Source organism: Pistacia vera, unplaced genomic scaffold, assembly GCF_008641045.1.
Source record: "Pistacia vera cultivar Batoury unplaced genomic scaffold, PisVer_v2 Contig391, whole genome shotgun sequence".
Lineage (NCBI taxonomy): Eukaryota > Viridiplantae > Streptophyta > Magnoliopsida > Sapindales > Anacardiaceae > Pistacia > Pistacia vera.
In genome coordinates this window covers 60,173-82,098 of record NW_022196214.1, presented here as the reverse complement: position 1 = coordinate 82,098, position 21,926 = coordinate 60,173, and the positions used below count along the sequence as shown (strand labels likewise).

Sequence of the window (21,926 nt, the reverse complement as noted above, 5' to 3'; positions counted from 1 at the left end):
AAATATTGTTTATAAATATATATAATAATAATTATTGTTCACCTAATTCTTTAAATATTTTATCTCTAGCTAGATTGCATCTCATTTTTCAATATTAATCTTATTATAACATACTTTCAAAAAAATAAATAAAAAAGAGCAAATTGAATCATGATTATGATGATGCTCATTGACTTCATTAATTAGCTTTATATCAAATCAAAGATATTAATGAACAAAACTAATATTTATACATACAATTCCCGTCAAATAAACACCAGCCTCATTCAACTCATCGTCATCGGAGTAGGTCCGATGACCCCATCCATAATGGTATTGATCAGAATATTTGGCATACGCAACATCAAACTCTCAAAGAAAGGTATTTATATTGTTTGTAAGAGCAGCCGCCTCTAGCCATGGTTGACGCCTCTAGCCACTGTGGTGGAGGAATTATGGTACCAGGCCAGATTAGGCCTCACACTATTTCATCAGTTTACTGCCTTGATAATCATTTATCGTAATGGAAAAAGAATAAGAGTACATAAATTATTTTCATACAATATTATATAGTAAAATATGATTGGTTAATTAAAGTTAAAATTAAATTTTACTCAATCATATCTTGCCACATATATTGTATGAGAAATGTTATATAAGAATGACATATGTGTAGTATTATTCATGGAAAAATTACGTATATCTTTTTTTTACAAACTGAGATTTTGATAATATTTATCTCTAACACAAAGTGGCAAAGTTAAAAAGTCTATTTTTTTTTTTTAAATTGAGAGTTCTTTTATAATAAAAATGTATATGTTATTAAATAGTAAATAATTTATTTTTCAAAAACATCCCCGGGTTACCATCCAGGTAAGTGGTGCTCGTTCTGCTCTTGATATCAGGCCTCGTGCCGCCAGAGGGGTTGAGTAACTTGAAAAGTAATGGGTGCATATAGGCAGCATATAAAAAACTTTCATATATTCCAATATTAAACTTTTATAACTGCTTGATTTATAGCCAGGTCGAAGTACATTATACATGGTCCTGTGATTATCTCCCCAGTGGCAGATCATAGAAATTGTCAATTCTTTGTCCTCCTTTGCTTCATCCTCAACAACGTTTTTGTACACATATGCCTTGGCAATCCACACTAAGCACAGAAATTCAAAGCACCAACCCTGCCATTGTCCAATAAAATAACAAGATGTGACCGATTAAGATTGTACCAATCCATTTATGTCCACCATTTCTTGAACTATATCCGAACAATTGATATGATAGCCGTGTTAATAAAGTTCCCAACTCCAACTATAGAAATACAAGCTGCAGCCCCCATGCTTCTCATTTCTTCCGGCATTTGATCATAGAACAATTCTTGCAATCCGACGGTGGCGAAGGCATCGGAGATTCCACAAATCATATATTGAGGGAACTAGCCACCAAAGACTCATTGGCAATGTGCTTGGGTGAGTCCATGAGGCCATTTTCTTTGCAATGTTGAGTCTTTTGACCTCTACAATTGCTGCTACACTCATGTAGTATGGATAAAAACAAGCCTACGCCAATTCTTTGTAGCATGGTTATTCGGAGGGAAGTCCAGTGAATTTCCAGGCTAGAGGAACGAAAATTCGATGTAAATGGGGATGGTGACGAGGATGGCGATGCCTACGAGGCTTTGAAGAGCAGCTGGGGGATTTGAAGGTGAGATCCAAGTGATCTATTACTGTGCCACCTTGCTTGTCACAAATGTATGGATTTGTTGTTGGACAGCAAAGAAACATTTGCAACTTATCCATATGGGGATGAGGCGAATTACCATTTTTACGGTTCACTTGGTTTTGTGAGCTTAGCCTCCATGGTTCCTTTGTTGCTCAAGCAGTCGACATCGTCAATGATCATTGCCTTTTCCAAAAATCTGCTTATTGAGATTGAACATGGTGAACACCAGTTAAGAAAAATTAACTTTATCAATAAAAAAATAAAAAATAAAAAAGCGCCTTAAACTTAATATTAAAAATTTAAAACCGTCTTCTATTAATCTTTAAATTAATACAGTTAAATGAGAATGTGTTTTTTTGGGTATTTTGACCTAGTAGTATGAATGTTGACGATTATAAAAATGTAGTGATGAATAGGTATAGACCGTTTCGAGGCTGAACGAAGAAATTTTCCATGAATTGAACAAAATATTTACAAGACATAATTCCTTCATGAAGTTTTTGTGCAGAAAAAATTTGCAGACAGGGATCAGTTGTCAGTGATCGGAAAAGTATGTGGCCCTAAGGCATTATCTATATTGTCCAAAAAATAAATTATTTTGAAAAAAGCTGAATGTATAGATATAGAATCATGATTTCAAGTCTTAAAAGCATTGATGCTTATGAGAAAAAGAAAGAGAATCATCCTAGCAAAGCATTTAACTCCGTGGATTTTTCTCAATGTATGGTAGCCAAAAACCCTTCAAAGTCTTTGTGTTACACAATAATTTAGTCACCCTATGACGATGACGCACCAACAGTCACTAACTTAGAAAAGAGTTGACTCCTTTTTCAAATTTAATTTTAATAAAAGATGTTATTTCTCATTCAAATCCCCCTCAAATCAAAGTTTAAAACGATCTGATTTGAATTTATGAATAAATAATAAAATACATAGTTGGACTAGATCCATGATGAATGATCTGACACACAACATTTACATAACTAAGTTGATTGTACGTTCAAATTTCTTCCTCTGGATTGTCTCAACTTCTTTCCTTTATCTTCTAGCAAACACCACGGCCACCACGCGTCTCACTCAGTCGCCACTCCGTGCCGCTGCGACAATCACCTGACCACCTGGTAAACGGGCTCCCCTCCGTTCCTTCTTATCGATCCTGTACTTCTTAATCAACCAAGAACCATATTAATGCCATTGCACTATCCCTGCCAATACTCCAAACCCTGCTGCCCCCAACATTTTCCTGCATCATAAAACATGTGAACTCTCTCAATTTTAAGTTGAAGTGTAATGCACAATAATCACACTAGAAAATTTTGTGTGTGATTTTTTGGTAAGACCACAAAAAAAAAGTAACATCTAGCACAAGACTCATAATATAATCAACACACAGATTCATTACCCTGGAACTTTTGTGTTACAAGTATCCTAGATTCCATGTTTAAAAATTAAAACGTAATAGAAATAATTTCCTCGTTTTGGTCGGAGTTTCTTGAACTTTTAATGATTTTTTTTTGGTATTTAGTAAGAACCTCAAAAGAAAGTAATTAACACTAGCACAAGACTCATAATATCTAATACAATATTTATTATCATTGTAACGTTGATGTTAACAAGTGTCACATATATATATCTCATGTTTTAAAATATAAAACGTGAACAGAATATTTTTTCTCGTTTGATCAGAGTTTCTTGAACTTTAAGAGATTGTCAATTTCAATAAAAGCTTAAATCAAGAGAGAAGTTTATTCATTTTTCTGAACAAGGCGATGAGTTAATTTTAAACAATCTCAAAATGGGAAATATAAAATAAGCCCATCAAGAAAGAAAAGATGTTAAGATTTGTAAAATATTATCACCTGGATGTAAATGATGACCACTATTGCAGCAGAGGCACCGGTGAACTATCCCTAAGAACCACCAGTTGAAGAAAAGGGCTTTGGCGGCTCTCTCTTCCGGGTTGTTGTCATCAAACTGATCGGCAGCGAAGGTTTGCACGCAAGGCTGGCCCACCTTCAGCATTGCTAGTATGTAAAGCGCTATGAAAAACACAGATTATGGTCATCATTACGGAGATGATAGGCCAATAAAATCATCCCTGTACCAAACAAAAAAAAAAAATGCATAGTAAATCTTTGTTTTGCACTTCTTCAAAGAGCCATACGTGAAAAAGTGTTGAATGAAAAGAGCTGATTATCGCGAACTCGCATGAATAGATAACAGAAGAGAAAAGGAGGTCTTGAAGCGACCAAGGTAAGAGTCGGCGATGAAGGCGCCAAACAAAGGTAAGAGGGCGGAGACTCCAGACCAAGTATTGACATTCTTTGCGGCAGTGGCATTGGTTACCGCGACATTTGTGAGGTAATTCATGAGTTTCCTCCCAAACCATAGAAGGCGAAGCGCTCAGCCATCTCGACGACTGCATGCAAAACGTTGAAAACATAGATCGATATAACGAAGATATGAATTTAAGAGGTGAATTAAAAGATAATAAAGATGGGGGTTGTGTTCTTACAGATGATAAAAATGGCGGCAGCCCAGCCACCTTGGAGGGTTTGTGATGGGCGGTGAAGAATTTGTTGGTGTCTTCACGGCCATTTTGAGTGGCGACAGAAGCTACTGAATTGTCCATATGGAGACGCAATGGAGGAGAATTGATTGGGGCTAAAATGTAATGATAGGTGAGAACTTTGAGCATATATGGTCTATGCGTTTTATAGAGGGCATACTCTGGGGGTCTGGCATTTTGGTAACATTGCAATCATAAAGGAATCTTTCGCAATAAAGATTTACTTACAATCTAATTTTACAAATTCTCTCTCACAACTCGGTAGCTTGCAATTAGTCAGTTCATAATTTGAAGCAAGATCTATTGCAAGTTGATTAATTAAAACTATTATGTCGAAGTTGTGAAGAAAATTATAAGGTTGAATTATAAGTGGAGTATTGTCCATATTTCGAACTTGTATACATAATTTGTACGCATAACATTACTCTAAAATAAATAAATGATATAAACTCAATTATATTTTAATTTGTATGTAAATGTTGTTATGAAATAACATAAAAGAAAATAATCAAATGGTGTAAAATTTGGTAGCTGTTGTGACATTTACATAATTTATAATAGTTTGTTAGAATATTGTTAAAGAATATAAAATAGTAAACAAGTTATCTTACCATTTAAAGAAATGGAAGCAAATCTAAAAAAAAAAAAATACTTCCATAAATAGAAATTAAAATTAATACTTGTTAATTTCTAATCTTTTAGCACGTGCTTCCGAGGCAAATTTCAAGAAAAAGGAAGTTTGATTACTGAAAGTTATAATTTGGGTTACTCGGGGATAATATACAAAATGTAGAACAAAATCATCTAAATTGGATATATGTTGTTTGACTATGAAGAGTTTCCATTTGTTTGATAACTATGAGGGAGAAAACTGAAAAGTAAAAAATAATGGTCTTCTTGTAACTAATTTGGCAGTTTAATAATAAATTGTGAAGATGATCATGTGCTCTCAAAGGTCAAAAGATGACATAATTTCTGGTTTGAAGAGGCAGAAGATGACAAAAATATATTTAAAGTTCACCTGAGTTATTTTTCTTCTAATATTAGATTTCTAACAATTATAGGAAAAGGAAAGTTTTTAAAGTTTTTGATAAGGTCTAAATAAATTACAAGAAAATGGAACAAGTATGGTGCAACTCACCTAACTTTTTATCAAGACCGTGAAATTGTATTGAAGTAATGAGCAGATAGACTGAAATTAATTTTATCATATAATAGAAAAATAAAATGTAAGCAATGATCTTTTAAAATAAAAAATAAAAAAATAAAAAAATAAAGATATTTTGGGGTCAAAATCACTTCAATGCTTTTCTTTATTCAAATTGGTTATGGGTTTGTATCAATTTACGGTTAGAGATTAGCTCCACGTTATCAGATGTTTCTTTTTGTTGTCAATTCAGAAATTCCCATCATTCAATATATTTGAATATATTATATATATATATATATATATATATATATATTATATATATATAGTAAAACCACTTTATGGTTATAATGGTGAGAACTAACTAATTTATATATATGAGGAGGTTATAACTTAATTGAGGTGTAGTTACAAAAATTATTGTTTAATTCTTATTTATAATTCATGTTTAGTAGTATAGTATTAGGATTTCAATTCATATTTTAGTAGTATTTGATTTCAATTCAGCCTTCAATTGCCTATTTTTTAAGAATAGAAGATCGTGTTTTAGAACCAACAAAGATAAATGTCATTGATGGAACTGTAAATACAGGTGATGCATGGTCAATGATATGAAACCACAAATAATTCCAATGGTTTAAGAATTACAAAATAGGAACCCCAGTGTCGATGAATTGCAAGTTACAAATAAAGGGATAAGGAGAATAAAAGAGGTTATTGCAGAATTAAGGGATCAGATTCGACATCTTTATACACTAATCAAATGGATATAAATCTTCCTCGATTATCCAAATAAATAACAAATCGTAATACTTTAACAAAAAAGAAAATAGTACGCAATTAGACAAGAAGAGAAAGGAAATAATCCTAAGGATGATAGTGTAAAAAACAAAAAGTTCTTGCTGTGAAGTAGACTATAGAGAATTTTAATAAATTTAAATAAAACACTTAATTAATTAAAAAAAAGTTAATAATTTTTTTTTTAAATTTAAATTTTTGAGCAATGATAGTCAATGCGAGATACAATTGGCGTGTAGGTGCAAAATTATTCGTATCAAGTGGCATGAGGCAATCACCAAATTTGATGCTTTGATGGTGCATAGGCAACCGCATCTTTGCCACTTCTGCAATCAAAATCTGTGTGGGAACCAAATGATTCTACCAAAATTTGATATTATCTTATGTCGAACGTGATAGGATAGTTGTGTTCTCAATTGGCCACCATTGATTGGTACTTAACTTCTATCGGCATTTTGCACCACCGCTGAAATTTGTTTTGAATTTCTTGGTTTAGTTCTTATTAAATGAGAATTTATTTTAGTGCATTTTTTTAGTATTATTAAATAATTATAAAAAAAAATTAATAAATATAAAATATTTAAGAAAAAAAATATGTCTTTTGGTCATTCATATACAATAACAATCTAAAATAAATCTATCAAATACATTTTTATATTATAAAAATCAAAACATCTTAAGGGTCTGCTTGAGAGTTTATAGTAGCGGTTATGAGGGTAGACCATTGTAACGATTTTGAGGGTAAACCACTGTAGCGGTTTGAGGGGTTTTTAGTAGCAGTTTTTAAAACACTCAACCTGTACTTGGGAGTTTATTTCTACCGGTTCTGACAGTTTTTTGAATATAAAATTTACATAGATGCCATAAAAATACCCCAACTAAACATTTAAATGAAGAGAAGTACAAATCAGTAAATTACAATGTTGTCTACTTTGCTTTCTTCACACAAACACAACCAAACAAAGTTAAAACACTCTCTCTTTTGCTTAATTATCTTGATAAACACAACCAAACATGATGAGCAGCTCGTGAGCTACCATCATATATATATATATATTTCAGGGTGTTGGGCTTCCTATAAATATTTTACTCAGTAGCAGCAGTTTTTCATAGTACACCATATTCTATTTGTGTTGAAAACAAAAACAGGACTCATTGTTTAAGTAAATTGCCAATGATTTCTTCTTCTACGCAACACCCATGTAAGCATGGCAGGTAAACCCAAACAAAAATGAGAGAGAAAGAGAGAAACAAGCCTGTGTGAGAGAATTGAAGGAGCTGGAGAAGGAATAATCAAACGAAGAGGCTCTATGACTTTTTTTTAGGATGTCAAAAAAACCTGGGACACAAATGTTCAAAACACCATTCATCCTTCACAATCAGTTACAAATTTACAATAAAAAGGAAAAATTTGAGATGCACAATCATAAAATCTTCACGATTATAATTCACCGCAAAAAGATTACAAATGAAAATGGCAAACAATCAACAAAGCTTGCTATAATACAACCCCTTAAAATGCTGAAAGTGAGGAGAATCTAATACAATAAACTAATTATATAGAAATAAACAAATAAAGAAGACAAGAAAAACGAAACTTACTCATTTGTGAATTAGCGATGCAAATAGCAACTCTGTTCGAACTATCAGAAACCAAGAAACAAAATGCCTAATTTTAAGTTGACGTCGCTTCTTGATATCATTAAAAAAGAAAATAAGCAAATAAACTCACAAATATAAGCCAATATCATAAATTAAAACCATTCACTCACTCGTAAGAGAGGAGAAATCACAACAGCAAGAGCTTTGGTGATTATTAGTGGGAAAGTGTTTTTTTTGGATAAAATTTTTAAACCAGTCCAAAAACCCGATTTGGGGTGTTTTTAACCCCTCAAAAATACACTACACTGTTTTGAGGGGTTTTTAAACCAGTCAAAAACCAGTCCATTAAAAATCTGGCAAGTAATGGTTTTTAAACACCTCAAACCCAGTCTAATTAAAAACCCCCTAAAACCAGTGAAAAAAAAAACTTCAAGCAAACCCTAAAGTTATAGTTACCCAAACACACTATAATCAATTTTAAAAGATTATTTCAAAGTTACATAAAAAGTGAGGTTTTAAGTTCCAACAATCTCAAACTACAATTAATTTGTTTCGAAATTTAGTAAAACTACAAAAGTTACAAACATTCAGAAAAGTACTAGTAGACTATTAGTGGTGTAAAAAGCTAACTTTATGTGAGGGCAGAAAAATAATTTCACAGGTTTGAAGTATTTTGACAAATATGTAATATTTTAATCACTTTTAATTCAAAAACATTCAGAAAATTTACGTTATTTTTTTTACTCAGGGGTATTTCAGTCTTTTTATTTTTTGGTTTTCAGTCTCAACTTTTTATTGATAAGGGTTTTTCGCATGAATTGTAACTATTGTACTTTATTAGTTAGTATTTGAAAATTATTTATTATATTTTAATTTATAACCTCTATTGATGGCTACTTTTGTCAATGAAACCTAATACTAAAACACACTGTTATTTTAAAATTAGCCCATGATACTCTCGAAGGTAAGTTCATGTCATTTTTTTAAATGTAAACCCATGATACTCTCAAGAGTAAGCTCATAACATTCTCTATTATCAAGTTCATTATACGACGGCACATATAATTCTACAAAACCTATAATAGAATAACACATCTTATCTCAAGTCCATTCTAATCCAAGGCGTTGGACATATCCTCTCACAAACCTTTCTACAACATAAGACAACTCATTCCAACACAAGGACTTGGCAAATTCAACAGGCAAAGGACATACAACAAAACGCTAAAATAAATAAGAGTAAGTTCTCTTTCTTTTCCCGATGACCAGTGGACCCAAGCCACTTCAATGGAACAATTCTTGTAGGTTACGGTGTGGAGGTATTAAAGCATCCAAAGAGACTTATTGAACTTTATTTTTATTTTTTTTCTTTCAATTAGGCTTGCTTGAGTTGAGGGTACCTAATTGGACATTTTGGTTTAACAAGTATGAAAGCTCGTTTTCACATGAATCCCGAATGAAAAATACTTTAAAATTTCCTAAAAATCTCCCAAAGAATCATTTTAGCCATAATGCACTCTTTTACTGCTTTGGGCTACAAAATTATAGTTTTAATCTTCGGCGTAGGGATGGGAGAAAAAGTCTGTAGACCAAACTGAATCGAAAAATCGGTCTCAAACCATATCAAAAATCCGATTTTCAATTCTGGTTTGGGCAAATTAAAAAACGGTATAATCAATTCAGTTTTCGGTTTAAAAGTGTTTTCAAATTGGTTAATTGCAACCGGAATAAAAAACTAGTTTTTACCCTCGGTATATATTGAACATGAAATTGTAAATTATATTTTACATTTTACTGTAGAACTCCAGACTTCACCGCCGCCCACCAATGGAAAATGACTCAAATAACCCTGGCCATGTTACCACTTCATAGTACATGATTTTTTGAGATTTCTTATTTTTCCCATGTAGTTGTAAACCTAAAAAGCGAAAGTTTCAAAATTTACAATTTTATTCTTCGTATTTTATTTTATTTTCAGTTTTCATCTTTTGCACCTTCTTATGGTTTTCTTACGTATTTCGTAAATTCTATTTCAATTTTTTCTCTAGCACAAACAAAGCCTTCTAATCCACTAAAACCCCTCTCAAATGTCTAATTTTCAGAAGAAGCATTTTATTTATTTTCATATTACATGAAACTTGCATAAAAAGCCTTCAAGGCTACTTCGGTTAAATTATTTCTTCCATTTATTAAATTCTTTGATAAAATTATTTTATTTCTTCATCTAGAGACAAATATTATTCCAGCTTTTATCTCTTGTCTTATCAATCAAATGGATTTAATTCTGAATTTTTTTTTATTTTATCATTTATCTTGTTTTTATAATTATTTTTTAATTATAAAACTATTTTCCGGAGATATTTTTCATCCAAAACTCTTTTATAAAAATCTCCTAATTATCGTTTTATTCATTTATTTTTATCCAGTGAATCTTGACATCCCTATGTCTATATTATTTTGCTATTTCAATTATCTTTATTTAAATTAATTCATTGGAAATCCACTCAATATTATCTATATTTTAGATAAATTATTAAAAACTTAAATGTATCTAGACCTGATTAAGTCTATTATTTTTCATACCAATTTCTTAATTGATTTATATTCTCATATAAATCCTTTTTTCGATTTATATCCTTATTATTTCATATCTATATTTAGAGTAATACTAGATATACAAACAAATCTTACAAAGAATTATATACAAACTGATGCGGCAGAAAATGAATGGAATAGTGAATATGATGAGTTTGACTCTTTGTATTCACTCTTTCATTCATTTTTTGACAATGTGAGAAAAAAAAAAAAAACAATTAGCTGATGTTATTTGGCTCCCACTCTATATATATGCACATAGCCGCATAATGGCTTGTGGGTTTAATTGAACCCACTGAACTTTTCAAAAAATTCAAAAAAGTATTAATACTTTATAGATTTTACAATTTTAATCCCACTTAACTTCATGTTGACCCCACAAAATAAATTACAGTCAAACGTCTCTATAGTGATACTCTATATAGGAATAAACTTTACATAATCATAAAAAATTATAGTCCTAATTTGGGATAGTTATAAATAAGAATAAACTCTACATTATAATAAGTTATAATTTTTCTAATTCCTGCCTTAAGGAAAGTTGCCTCTACATAATAATAATTATCTGCATATTACCAAAAAAAAAAAATATGTTATGTAAAATTAAAGGTTTAAAATGAAATAAAATATTTATTTATAATTGTTTGGGACAATAATTTATGTTTTAGAGTTGTTATCACATTTTTTACCTTACGAGTATGTAATAGCTCGTTAGCATAGATACCTTCTTGTTGAAGCCAAAATATTTTTAGTTTCTCAAGCATGTTTAAAGCTTCATGACACAAGACTTTTTGTATTTCCGTACTATTATTCTTAAAATTATTTCCTTTCTCTTCTTGTCTAATTGCAACAATGATTTCTCCTTTGCTTAAAGTATACACAATTTGTTGCTCATTTGGATAATCGAAGAAGACATTTTTATCCATTCGATTAGTGTAGTGAATTTGTCGAATCTGATCACTCAATTCTATAGTGACTCTTTTATTCTCCTCATCCACTTCATTTGTAACTTACAATTCATTGACATTAGTGGTCCTAATTTTGCAGCGCTTAAAACCATTGACAATTGTCTATGGTTTCACATCAATTGACCATGCATCAACTATATTTACAGTTTCATCAATGACACTTATTTTTGTTGGTTCTAAGAAATGATATTTTATCTGTTTCAAAAGTAGGTAATTGAAACGTTGTATTGAAATCCTAATATTACTAAAATATGAATTGAAATCCTAATACTGTACTACTAAAACATGAATTATAAATTAAAAAATAAAAAACAATAATTTTTGTAACTACACCTCCATTAAGTTATAACCTCTTTATAACAATAAAATTAGTTAGTCCCAAAATTATGACTATAGAGAGGTTTTACTTAATTAATACTTTTTAAACTTTTCTCTTTTCTTTATTTTCTCTCTTTTGCTCTCATATTATATTTTTCCTTTGGTTTGATACTCAAGAAATGCTACTTTTTTGGATTACAAGGTAAAATGATACTAATTTTATTTTTATTTTTTTAATTAAAATTATTTTTTTCTTTTAGCTTTCTTAATTGATGAAAGATCATGAGTTACGAGTTTTTATTGAGTTTAATAAATGAATTTGAAATAATTTCTAGATTTTGATGTGAGTTTTAATTTAATCTTGTTTATGTTGAGGTATGGGTTAATTAATTGTTGTTTTAAGTTGGGTTTGATAAATTGTGGTTAGTTATTGAGTTAATTTTGAATATAGTTTAAAGAATTGATGAAACCCTAAGTTGTAGAGTTTTAGGGATTTGGTTTAATTTCGATATATTGGTTAGTTGCTTGATATTTAGGGTTAGATTTGATAAATTTTCATGGGTTTATGAGTTGAATTTTATTGGGTCAGTAGAAATTTTTTGAAAAACTAAGTTATGAGTTGAATTTTGATAAATTTGTGTTGCTTTTTAATTGTAATTGCCAATAAATTATATTTCTAATAATAAAAATTCTTTTATTTTTAGTTATGGACAAGTTTTTTATCAAAAGAAAGTTTTCTAATGAGGAACCATCAATTGAACAAAACATAAGGCGTCATGATAGTGTTCACAATGAGCCTATGGAATCTAGTTTAAGACAAACATATGTTAAGCTTAACTTGAGTAGTCTTTCTGCCGATCCTGGATTGAGGATTAAAATGTTAGAATATCATTCTAATGATAGAGACAAAGTGAGAAAGACATACTTTGCAAAAAGGATCTTGCCAACCACACAATCATAATTTTAAAAAGCGAGTAATTGAGAATTTAATGCGTCGTTTTAATCTCATTTGGTTTAGAGAATATGCAAATTGGTTAGAGTATAGTGTAGAAAAGGAGAGTGTTTTTGTTTGTGTTGTTATTTTTAGACATGAAATTAGCATGGATATTACCTGTTGCAACTGCAAGTGTTGAAAGAGCATTTTCTGTTATAAAGATTGTGAAAATCAACTACGGAATCGAATGAGAGATCAATTGTTAAATGATTGTCTTATTACATATATTGAGAGAGAGAGAGATTTGATGGAATTGTCAATGAAGCAATTATGCAACGTTTTCAGAATATGAAAAATCATTGAGGACAATTGTAGAATTAATAATTTGGTATATATAACTTTTAAAAATATATTTTTTATGCTTATTATTTCAGTATATATTTTATTGTAAATTTATCAACTTTGATGTTTTGAACCCACTAACTCAGAATCCTGACTACGTCCCTGTATGTATGTGTGTGTGTATGTCTGAAGTTACCCTTCTTATTGATATTTTAACTATTTATCTCATATTTTATCAACCTTTTCTTTTATATAGAATTTCATAACAATCACATATACTTTTTTTTTTTCATGAGATCTTGTTTTGATATTAAATCAATCATAATACAACTATCAATCATGGAAAATAATTGTAACTAATTTGATTTGGAATATTGTTAAATTTTTTTTTTTTTTTTTACTACTACTAAAATATTGTTTTTCATTCAACCCTACATGTAATTTTGGAAAAGTTTAACATAAATATTGAAGTTGCAAAACAGTTTAATTATCTTAACATAAATATAGTGTTTTACCAATCACCAAAAATAAATAAATAAATAAATGGCCAAGGAAGAATTAACAAAATATTGATCTAAAATGAGTTTTTCGGACTTAGAATGAAAGTTAGGGACTAATAATACATGTCTTGATAGTTGATTCTAGTCATTAACTTTAATTGGTCTAAGTTGGTCATTTTATAAGAGGATAAAACCAGAATTAAGAAAAAAGTTTTAAAAGGGGTTTAATAAGATCGGAAAAGATACAGCTACCGAAGGTTATACACCGAATTTATGCACTGAATAACGTGGTAAAATCCTTACCGTTGATTAATTTTAAGTTAAAATTAATCAACAATCAGGATTTTGTCACGTCATTCGGTGCATGAATTCGGTGCACTACATCGATGACTGTAGCATTACTCTTAATAAGATAGAAGGTGGGAGGCAGGGGCGGATCCAGCCCACTTTTGCCCACCCTCAATTTTTTTTTTTAAATATTAATATATATAATTTTTGGATTTTGGCCCACCCTAACAAAAATATTAATACGTAATTAGTTTTGATTTTGGCTCACCCTAAAAAAATTTTTTGGATCTGCCACCGGTGGGAGACCAATAACATCACTCAAAACAGTTACTTATGGAAAGTTGGTTTTTTTTTTTTTTTTTTTTTTTTTTTTTNAAAAAAAAAAAAAAAAAAAAAAAAAAAAAAAAAAAAAAAAAAAAACACTCAGAACAACAAAGAATTCTCATAATGAAATTTAACTAAAGAGTGCTGCTATATGTTCCCCATTCACCGTAATTCCAAAATTACCCTCAGTTATGATTTTTTTTTTTTTTTTTTTTAATATAAAATCACTTTTTAGTTCTTTATGAAATACCAAAACCAATTAAAGCACTCTATATGGTAAGCCTATGAAATCCTCCGCATGTAACCGAAGGCACTCTAAATGCTAAGCCCAAGGCATTCTCCATATGTAAGCCCTAGAGACTCTATGCAAGTATGAAGCACTCTAAGGGGGTATTTGGTTGGGGGTTATATAGGATTACTAGGGTAATGTCATCTTATATTACTTAATTATCATGTTTGGTTGTCAAGTAATATAAGATACCGGTAATCTTCAAATACCAATAGTGGTTACTATTGGTAATATTGGAGGTAATCTGATTACTTCCATTTTCTTAGGTATTCTGAGATTACCAGGGTTATCTTTTTTTGTTACAGTTTTATCCCTTATTAATAAAAATTTTGGACAATAATACCCCTACTTTAAAACAAATTTACATTACTATCCTATTTCAATTTTAACCCTGTTTAATAAAAATTTTGGACAAGAATGCCCTTATATTTAAAATAATTAACAGACCACCACTGTCACCCAGCCACCACCACCACTGCCACCCAGCCACCACCGTCGACAGCGGCCAACCACCATGGGCCGCTGTCGAAAAATCACCGGAGTCCCTAAAAAAGAATGAGACTCGGTGGGAGACTCCGGGAGGCTTCGATATGGCCGTTTTCAGCCATATTGATGGCTGAAAACGGCCAAATCTGGCCTGGCTGTTAACGACCATGGACCTGGCCGTTAGCAGCCAGATCTATTCTTCTGGCCGGAATAGATAGATCTCGTCCAAATCTGGCCTGATATGGCTGTTTTCGGCCATCAATATGGCCAGAAACGGCCATATCGAAGCCTCTTGGTCACGGTCGGCTGCTGATGGGGACTTTCAAAGACTTTCGGCGGTGGTCTGCGGTGGCGGCAAGTGGTGGGGGTGATTTCATAATAAATTAAAGTTTTATATAAGCGGGGGTGTTTTAACTAAATCTGAAATATTAGGGGTTAAAAGAAATTATTCAAAAATTAATAATAAAAATAATATTATATTAATATTTGAAAAGGGGACAATTTGGTAATTTAAATAACATACCCACAAGTTATTCCCCATAACCAAACATATTAATATAACATACCCACCAACTAACCAAACACATTTTTCTAAAGATTCCCAGTAATCTTCCAAGGTAATCTATCTTTTCAGTGATCCAACATTCCTAGTAATCTAACATTCCTGAACCAAACCCCCCCTAAATGGTAAGTGTTAGTAAACTAAGAATAACAAATATTCTAATTCAATCCCAAAATCATATTAACATAATCATCATTATAATTAGGGGTGTTCAAAAGAACCGATTGGAACCGAAACCGACGGGTACCCGGGGTTTGGTTCCGGTTCTTACCCAAAACCGGCCATCAACAGGTAGGTTCTGGTTCCAAATTCTTGGAACCGTTACTGTGCGGTTCCGGTTCCAGTTCCTATAGTTAGGAACTGGAATCGGAATCGGGGACCGAGACTAATATAAAATAAAATTAAAGAGTAGGGGGGGTTAATAAAAACTTTTGCAGAAAAAGTAATGTGAATACATTTATATTTATATTTCATAACATTTAAAATAAGTTGGTTTGATTTTTGAGAATCCATCTTTACAAAATAATGTAGTTTGTAATTTTGAATTTGTAATTTTATTTTTGTTAACAAGTGCCAAGTGGGGGGGTATTTGTAAGTTTTTAAGGGTTTTTTTGCCATTTTAAAAACTTTTGGGGGGTTATGAATTTTATAGGGTACCCAGAATTGGAACCAAAACCGTTGTTATAGGTTCCGATTCTAGGTACCTAGGAACCGAAACCGTCAGTTCCAGTTCCAATTCTAGTTCCGATTCCAAATTTCAAGGAATCGTTGGTTCCGATTCCTTCAAAAAATGCAGGGTACCCGGAACCGAACACCCCTAATTATAATCACATTAACATAATTAACGAATTACAATAAGTAACATCACAGCATACATACCTCTTGTAGATACCCAAGTAGTTCTTCAAATCACACAGATTGTTAGAATGTAATTAGAGAGTATTGTTCACTCATTTGTGAAAAAAGAAGAGAGAATAGTGTTTTGTGTACGGTTGTCTTAAGTGAAGAGTTTTTCATCAAACTCTTATACAAAGGCGGAGATAGTGGTAACTCACAACGCAATCCATATTCAATATTCAAATTGGGTGGGTCACATCATGGGTGTTCCACCCATATCCAATATCTCTCACTCACACATTATGGGACTATTTCTCTCTATGTTTCTACAAGATTCATACTTTAGTAAATATGTTGGTGACCATGCATACATTAAGAGCACATTAGTCATATATCTGTTAGGAATATATAACTTCTCGAATTGTGAAACTTGAGTTGTATATAGTATGGATTACTTATCACATCTTTCTCTAACTATCGCATTTATAATAAACATCAATTGTATTCATAATTATGTTTTGTCCTTACATAAAAATCAAAACATAATTGGTCGATCAATGAATACACATGACTATAGTGTGATAATCCGAAATTGTAATCTTCCTCTTTTCTCGATTCTTGCAACTTTCATTTAATTTGCTTTTCCAGAATTGTCCCAGCAGATTGAATTTATCTTAATTTTTTGGCAAGACTCTAAGATAGCAATCATTAAATAAGGTTTTTAAGAAACGGAATAGAGTAATAAGGGTACTTTATGAGATTTTGTTCTTAAAATCTCAAGGTCTCACACAATGTTAAAGTTGAGATTTTGACTTTCATTACCCTCTTGGTCAATATTTTTGCACATGTGGTATCAATCACATGCTACATCATTTCCTCCTTTCCCATGGAATGCATGTCTCTTTTTTTCTTGTAAATGTCATACAGATTTTAGTTTAGACATACCTAATGTCTAACTTGAGTTCACTTTACATACTTTTAATTCATCAAAACTTTAATTTGGCAATTAGACAGATAAAGCGATAAATATTGATAATTTATCACTTATGGTTATATTTCATTATGACATTATTTTTATTCTATTTTAGGCAACATTAAATATTTTAAGCTTGACTCTCTATTATCACATAAATAATAAACTTAAAATCGTCTCATCTCCATCCCCACAAAGTGATGGAGGCAATTGTCTATGTGAGAATGTCAATCTTCTACCTGTCCGACGTGCTTTTCCAAATAAATATATATAATATTTACAGAACATATATATATATGTGTGTGTGTGTGTGTGTGTGTGTGTGTTCCATAATAAACAAAATTGAGCATTGACAATATTGTTATTAATATTGATAAGATAAACGTGAACATTTTTGGGAAATCTCAAAGTATGAGTACATTCAACATCTATGTAAGCCTAGAGATCTAACATGTCTATTAAATGTATCTCTTGGTATAGGCTTTGTAAATGGATCCGCAACCATGTCATGCGTAGATATGTACTTCATGTCACCTTCTTTTGTGCCACCAAATCTCGCGCAAAATTGTATTTTGATATCTATGTGTTTCGTTTTACCATGATACTTGGGATCGTTAGTGTATGCTATTACTGCTTGACTGTCACAATTTACTCTCACTGGTTTAATAGCAACATTAATTATTCCCAGATGATTCATGAACCATCTCAACCAAATGGCTTCTTGCACTACAACTGAAAATGCTACAAACTCAGCCTCCATTGTAGATAAGGCTATAGATGATTATTTCTTATTACTCCAAGATATGGCCCTGCCATTTAGTAAAAAAAAATATTCAGAAGTAGATTTCCTTTCATCTAAATCTCCTCCTCAATCAGTATCGATGTAGCCTTTCAAGTGTAAATCATTTCCTTGATAACATAATGAGTAATCAGTTGTTCTTGTTAGATATCTTAAGATTTTCTTCACTGCTTTCCAATGTGCTTGTCCTTGGTCGAACTGATATCTGCTTACCAACCCAACAGCATAACAGATGTTGGGTCTTGTGCACATCATGACGTACATGAGACTTCCAACAACACTTGTGTACGGAACATTCTTCATTTATTCCTTTTCTTGTGCAGCCTTCAGACATAATTTACGACTCAAAGTCTTGCCTTTCGCGATAGAGTTGTCTATGGGTTTACAATCTTGCATATGAAATCGTTCACAAATTTTCTTAATGTATGTTTCTTGTGAAAAAGATACTAATTTCCTTAAGCGATCTCTTTAAATCTTGACTCTAAGGATACATGCAACTTCACCCATATCTTTCATCTCAAAATGATATGATAACCATCCTTTGATTTCATTAACAAATCCCTTATCATTTCCAGCTATAAGTATATCATCAACATATAATGATAATATAACAAATTTGTTGTTGGATCTCTTTGTATATACACAGTGATCTTTATCAATTATTTTGAAATCATACGATATTATCGCATTATGAAATCGAATATACCACTATCTTGAGGACTGCTTGAGGCCATAAATTGACTTTAAAAGTCTACGCACTTTATGTTCTTGACCTTCTATAATAAGACCTATTGGTTCTTCCATATAGATTTTTTCTTGTAATTCTCCATTGAGAAAAGCAATCTTTACATCCATTTGATGCAATTCAAGATCCATGTTAGCAACTATAGCTAGAATAAGTCAGATTAAGGTGAACTGCATAACAGGCAAAAAAGTTTTTTTATAATCTATTCCTTCTTGTTATATATACCCCTTCACGACTAAGCGAGTTTTGTATCTTTCAATACTATCATCAACTCTACGCTTGATTTTAAGAACCCATTTGTTCCCAATGGCTTTGCATCCTTTCGGTAAATCAACCAATTCCCATACTTGGTTTGATTTCATAGACTCAATTCCCTCTTCCATTGCTTTCATCCATATTTCCTTAGAAGGGCATTTGAGAACCTCATTTACATTCCTTGGGTCTTATTCATCTCGTGGAGTAACTAGAAAAATTCCCCCTTCAATCTCAAATCGTCGACATAGAACTTTTTTCCTATTTGATCGACGTATTGGAGATTGATTAGTGTTACTCCCACTTGAACTAGCTATCATAGTCGATCATCAGTGGGACGAAGGATCTGAAACTGATTCATCAACTTCTATATCACTCCCACTGGGATGTAGTATAACCAACTGGTTTTCGACAGCGAAATTGCCTTAGTCCTGTGTTTCATATAGAAACAAGTCTTGATATATCTCCCTCTTCTTAGGAAAATCGGTTTCTAAGAACGTGACATCTTATTATTCAAACTCAGTGATGCTAATACTTTCTTGTTCTCTTATGAAGACGTATCCCTTTGCATGTTTTGAGTATCTTATGAAGATACATTTCTTCCCCCTTGGACCTAATTTTCCATACTTATGGGAAGGGTCATGAACATAGACAGCACATCCCCATGATTTTAGGAGACTCAAATCGGGTTTCCGATTTGTCCATAACTCATATGGTGTCGTAGAAATAGATTTGAAGGGTATATGGTTGAGTATGTATGTGGCAGTCAATAAGGCATCACCTCAAAATGTGATTGGCAAATTTGCTTGTGTCATCATAGACCTCACAATTTCAAGTAGGGTTATGTTTCTTCTTTTTGCAACACTATTCTGTTGCAGAGTTCTTGGAATAGTTAATTGATGTTCTATTCTTATTTCATCACAAAAAAATTTGAACTGATTAGATAGATATTCACGACCTCGATCGGTTCATATAACTTTTATCTTTTTATCTAATTGATTCTCAACTAAGTTTTTAAACTTCTTAAAGCATTCTAAAGCTTCTGATTTTTGAGAAATCAAGAAAACATAACCATATTGGATGAAATCATCTATAAATGTGATAAAATAAACAGCCACATATCTAGCCCTCACATTCATTGGACTAGATATGTCAGAATAAATTAATTACAATGGAACTTTAGCTCCTATCGCTTTTCCAAATGGTTTTCTTGTTGTTTTTCCAGCCAGGCAATGTTCACAAGTAGACAAGTCTACTTTTGCTAAGGTTCCTAACAAGTCTTCTCTTGCTAGTATATTCATTCGTTGTTGGCCAATATGACCAAGCCTTGCATGTCATACATTCACATCATCATTATTAGAAGATGTAATGAAGGAAAAACAAGCATTACTATAATTATAATCAATATCAAGTACAATGACACCATCAGAAATATAACCACAACCATAGTATTTTGTGTCAAAAATTAATGGACACTAGTATTGGAAAAGTTTAAATTAAAACCTAATTTAATAAGTTCTAACACGGAAATCAAATTTCAACGAATATTGAGTGCATCTAACACGTCATGTAGGTATATGATTCGACCTGCACGCATGATCAATTTGCATGTGTCGATCCCTTTATCTTCCACTTTTGAATTGTTACCTACATATATTCACTTTGTTTCCCGTGGTATTCGTCGAAACTCCACGAAAGCACTTCTGTCTTTCACTATGTGGTTTGTTGCTGCTGAATCTACAGTCCACAAAGGATGATATTCAGTTAGAAAAACAGAACTGGAAACATTTATAGAACTTGTGCAAACAAGTAATTTACCTTCTTCAGCTTGCTACAATTGCAAGCAAAATGTCCCTTGTTTCCACAATTATAGCATTTCACCTTTGCCATGTTTTTCTTCTTAGCAGATGCTTTCCTTTTTTGTGTTTATAAAACTTTCTTTTCTTTCCTTGAGACTTATCATCATTGCCTTTTTTTTCGGATCCACCTTGGAATTTATGCTTAAATCCTTTCTCATCATGTGAACTGGAACCAGTCATATACACATCAGTATTTGCCTTACTAGCATTAAGGTGATCTTCTTCCAATACAAAATGTCGTGTGGCATCTTCTAAATTTTTTATGCCCTCATTGTGGGTAAGGTATATCTTCATGTGTTCCAAATTTTGAGGCAATGATCTTATGACAACTTGAACCTGTTGTTCATCAATTAGGACATGACCTGCACCTCTCAACTCACTAATCATGTTTGACAAGTGCCTTAAGTGTACTTTCATAGTATGTTCAGGCTTTTCTTATATGTGTCAAACTTGATTGTAAGTGACTGGAGTTTGGTAATTGACGTACCTCTAAACTTTGTAGCGAGGGTGGACCACATGTCCTTTGCTAATTCATATTCCCGATACTTTTTTATGAGATCATTGTCTATGTTGCTTAACTAAGTGATGTGAATAGTGGAATTCTTTTTCTTCCACATGTCATAAGTCGCACGGTCTCTTCTATGTTGAGTCGTGACTCTTTCTTCAGGCTCTTTCATGGTCGCCTGTTCTTTCAAGAAATATTGGATTTTCATGCTCTATATCTCATAATTTTCGCTATTAAATTTTTCTCCTTTATTAAATTCAAGGACAATATTCTTAGATGCAGATGCCATTTCTAAAAAAAAATATACACATTGGTTAATGCATGTTATTCAATTCTCAAAACATACATATATTTAATAAATTATATCAATAATAACTATATATTAGATTTGGAATTAAAAGTTAATTATGTCAACAATCAACATCCAAAATTCTAATCTCCAATTATCATAGATATAATTGATTGAAATTCTAAAATAATATTAAGACATAATCATATAAGTATAATTCAACATAAATTCACATAGAATAAAA

General features: G+C 31.6%; 1 pseudogene; it reads right to left on the bottom strand.

Moving 5' to 3' along the window:
* Positions 1–1,237: 1,237 nt before the first annotated feature.
* LOC116141061 lies at positions 1,238–21,275 on the bottom strand (annotated as a pseudogene).
* Positions 21,276–21,926: the final 651 nt, after the last annotated feature.